Raw genomic sequence first — 5,055 nt, 5'->3', positions numbered from 1 at the left:
TGGTTACGAATCGGGCTGCGAACCTTAAGGTCAGCGGTTCGAAACTACCAGCTGCTCCGCGGGAGAAAGATGAGGCTTTCTACTCCCGTAAAGATTTGCACCCTCGGAAACCCTTTACAGGGTCGCTATGGGTCGGACACGACTCGACGGCACTTAACAGCAGCAGCAGCAGCAGCAGCCATGTAGCTAGCTCTCTACATATGGATATTTTGGAATCGTCTGCCAAGTTGCTAGCTCTCTGTACATTCATATGTTGGACTGATCTACCAAGTAGGTAGCTCTCTTTATATGAACATTTTGGACTTGTCTGCCATGTAGGTGGCTCTCAGTATTTGGACATATCTGGCATGTAGCTAGAACCTTGAATATGGACATGTTGAACTACTGTGATATGTAGCTAGCTTTCTGTATATTGATATGTTATAATGATCTGCCATGTAGCTGCTTTCTGTATATGAACATATTGGACTTGTCTGCCATGAAGTTGTCTCTCAGTATATGGACAAGTTGGACATATCTGTCATGTAGCTAATACCCTGTATATGGACATGTTAAACTGTTCTGCCATGTAACTAGCTCTCTGTGTATGGACACATTGGACACATTTGCCATGTACCTAGAACTCTGTATATGGAAATGTTGCACTACCCTGCCATTTAGCTAGCTCTCTGTATATGGACATTTTAGACTCGTCTGTCATGTAGCTCACTCTCTGTACATGGATATGTTGGACTGATCTGCCAAGTATGTACTTCTCTTTTTATGAAAACATTGGATTTGTCTGCCATGTAGCTACCTCTTAGTATATGGACACATTGGACATATCTGCCATGTAACTAGAACTGCGTGTATGGAAATGTTGCACTACCCTGCCATGTAGCTAGCTATCTGTATATAGACAAGTTGGACTCATCTTCTTTCTATTTAGAAATCTGTATATGGAAATGTTTCACTACCATAACATGTAGCTAGCTCTCTGTATATGGACATTTTGTACTCGTCTGCCATGTAGCTAACTCTCTGTACATGGATATGTTGGACTGATATGCCAAGTAGGTAGCTCAATACCTATGCACATATCGGGCTTGTCTGCCATGTAGCCAGCTCTCAGTACATGGAAACGTTGTACACATCTGCCATGTAGCTAGAACTCTGTATATGGAAATGTTGCACTACCCTGTCATGTAGCTAGCCCTCTATATATGGACATTTTGGACTTCTCTGCCATGTAGCTAGCTCTCTGTACATGGATATGTTGCACTGATATGCGAAGTAGGTAGATCTCCATGTATGAACATATTGCCCTTGTCTGCCATGTAGTTAGCTCTCTGTATATGAACACCTTTGACACATCTGCCATGTAGCTTGAACTCAGTATATTGAAATGTTGCACTACCCTGCCATGTAGCTCACGTTCTGTATATGGAAATTTTGGACTCGACTGCCATGTAGCTAGCTCTCTGTACAAGGATATGTTGTTGTGATCTGCCAAGTAGGTTGCTCTCTGTATATGTACATATTGGACTTGTGTGCCATGTAGGTGGCTCTCAATATATGGACAAGTTAGACATATCTGCCATGCAGCTAGTACCCTGAATATGGATATGTTGGACGATTCTTCCATGTAGCTATCTCTTAGTGTATGCACACGATGAACACATCTGCCATGTTGCTAGAACTCTGTATATGGTAATGTTGCATTACTATGCCATGTTGCTAGCAGTCTGGGTATAGACAAGTTGGGCTAATCTGCCTTGTAGATAGAACTCTGTATATAGTTATGTTGCACTACCCTGACATGTAGGTAACTCTCTGTATATGGACATTTTGGACTTGTCTGCCATGTAGCTAGGTCTCTGTACATGGATATTTTCTACTGATCTGTCATGTAGGTAGCTCTCAGTATATAGACACGTTGGAAACATCTGCCATGTAGCTAGAACTCTGTATATGGAAATGTTGCACTACCCTGCCACATAGTTAACTCTCTGTATATAGACAATTTGGACTCCTCTGCCTTGTAGGTAGAACTCTGTATATGGAAATGTTTCCCTACCTTGCCATGTATCTAGATCTCTGTATATGGACACTTTCGACTCGTCTGAAATGTAGCTAGCTCTGTGTACATGGATATATTGGACCGATCTGCCAAATGGTAGCTCTCTGCATATGAACATATTGGACTTCTCTGTCATGTAGCTAGCTCTCAGTATATGGACACATTGGACACATCTGCCATGTAGCTGGAACTCTGTATATGAAAATGGGGCTATACACTGCTATATAACTAGCTCTCTGTCTACAGACAAGTTGGAATCCTTTGCCTTGTAGCTAGAACTCTGTACATGGAAATGTTGCACTACCCTAGCATGTAGCTACCTCTCTGTATAAGGACATTTTGGAAACGTCTACCATGTACCTAGCTCTCTGTACATGGATATGTTGGACTGATCTGCCAAGTAGGTAGCTCTCTGTATATGAACATATTTGAATTGTCTGCCCTGTAGGTGGCTCTCAGTATATGGACACGTGGGACACATCTGCCATATAGCTACTACACTGAATATGGACATGTTGCACTACTCTGCCATGTAGCTAGCTCTCTGTATATGGACACATTTGACAGATCTGCCATGTAGTTAGAACTCTGTATATGGAAATGTTGCACTACTCTGCCATGTAGCTAGCTCTCTGAATATAGACAAGTTGGATTCATCTGCTCTGAATATAGACAAGTTGGATTCATCTGCCTTGTAGTTAGAACTCTATATATGTAAATGTTGCATTACCCTGCCATGTGGCTAGCCCTCTGTATAATGACATTTTGGACTAGTCTTCCATGAAGCTAGCTCTCTGTACATGAATATGTTGGACTGATCTGCCAAGTAGGTATATCTCTGAATGTGAACATATTGGATTTGTCTGCCATGTAGTTAGATCTCTGTATATAGAAAATTTGGACTCATTTGCCTTGTACCTAGAACTCTATATATGGAAATGTTGCACTACTCTGCCATGTAGCTAGCTCTGTGTATATGGACATTTTGGTCTCCTCTGCCATGTAGCTAGCGCTCTGTACCTGGATATGTTTCAATGATCTCCGAAGTAGATAGTTCTCTGTTTATGAACATATGGGACTTGTCTGCCATGTAGCTAACTCTCAGTATATGGACATGTTGGACGTATCTTCCATATAGCTGGGACTCTGTATATGTACATGTTGCACTACTCTGCCATGTAGCTAGTTCTTAATGTATGGACACGTTGTTCTCATCTGTGATGTAGCTAGAGCTCTGAATATGAAAATGTTGCTATACTCTGCCATGTAGCCAGTTCTCTGTATATGGACATTTTGGACTCATCTGCCATGTAGGTAGATCTCTGTATATAAACATATTGGACTTGTCTGCCATGTAGCTAGCTCTCTGTATATGGACTTATTTGACTCATCAGCTGTGTAGCCAACTCTCTGTTTATGAACATATTCCACTCACCTGCCTTGTAGCTAACCCTCTAAACATACACATGTTGGATTCATCTGTCATATACTCTCAGTATATGGATATGTTGGAGTCAATCGCCATATAGCTAGTACTCTGTATATGGACATGTTGGACTACTCTTCCATGTAGCTAGCTATCAGCATATGAACATGTTTGTCTCATCTGCCATGTATGTTGTTGTTGTTAAGTGCCATGGAGTCATTTCTGACCCATTGTGACCCTGTACAGGGTTTCTGAGTGTGTAAATCTTCACGGGAGTAGAAAGCCTCATCTTTCTCCCATGGAGCAGCTGGTAGTTTCGAACCGCTGACCTTAAGGTTCACAGCCCGATTTGCAACCATTATGCTACCAGAGCTCCTTACCATGTAGGTAGACCTCTGTATATGGACATTTTGGACTCGTCTGCCATGTATCTAGCTCTCTGTGTACAGATGTGCTGGACTGATCTGTCATGTAGATAGCTCTCTGCATATGAACATTTTGGACTTGTCTATCAAGTAACTATCTTTCAGTATATGGACATGTTGGACTCATCAGCCATATATCCAGCTCTCTCTGTATGAATATGTTCGACTCATCTGACTTGTAGCAAGCCCTCTAAATATACACATGTTGGACTCTTCTGCCATGTAGCTAACTCTCAGTATATGGACATGTTGGACTCATCTGCCTTGTAGCTAGTACTCTGTATATGGACATGTTGGACTACTCTGCCATGTAGGTAGCTCTCAGTATATGTGCACATTGGACTCATCTTCCATGTAGCTAGGTCTCTGAATTTGGAAATATTGCACTATTCTGCCATATAGCTAGCTCTCTGTATATGGACATTTTGGACTCATCTGCCATGTTGCTAGCTCTCTGTGCATGGATATGTTGGAGTAATCTGCCATGTAGGTAGCTCTCTCTGTATGAACACATTGGACTTGTCTGCCATGTAGCTAGATCTCTGTATATGTACATGTTGGTCTCATCAACCATGTATCCAGCTCTCTCTGTATGAACATGTTGGAATCATCTGCCTGGTAGCTAGACCTCTATATATACATGTTGGAGTCATCTGACATGTAGATAACTCTCAGTATATGGACAAGTTGGAATCATCTGCCATGAAGCTAGTACTCTGTATATGGACATGTTGGACTACTCTGCCATGTAGCTAACTTTCATTATATGGGTACATTGTAATTGTCTGCAATGCAGGTAGCTCTCAGTATATGGACATGTTGGTACCCTCTGTAATTAAGCTAGAAGTCTGTATATGGAATTGTTGCATTACTCTGCCATGTAGCTAGCTATCTGTACATGAACATATTGGACTTGTCTGCCATGTGTCATGTAGCTCTCTGTATATGGACATGTTGGACTCACCAGCAATGTAGCCAGCTGTCTCTCCATGAACATGTTTGACTCATCTGTTTTGTAGCTAGTCCTATATATACACACATGTTGGACTCATCTGCCATGTAGCTCACTCTCAATATATGGATATGTTGAACTCATCTGACATGTAACTAGCACTCAGTATATGGACATGTTGGACTCATCTGCC

This window comes from Chrysochloris asiatica, unplaced genomic scaffold (assembly GCF_000296735.1).
Source record: "Chrysochloris asiatica unplaced genomic scaffold, ChrAsi1.0 scaffold00383, whole genome shotgun sequence".
Lineage (NCBI taxonomy): Eukaryota > Metazoa > Chordata > Mammalia > Afrosoricida > Chrysochloridae > Chrysochloris > Chrysochloris asiatica.
Note: the sequence above shows the minus strand (reverse complement) of the source record.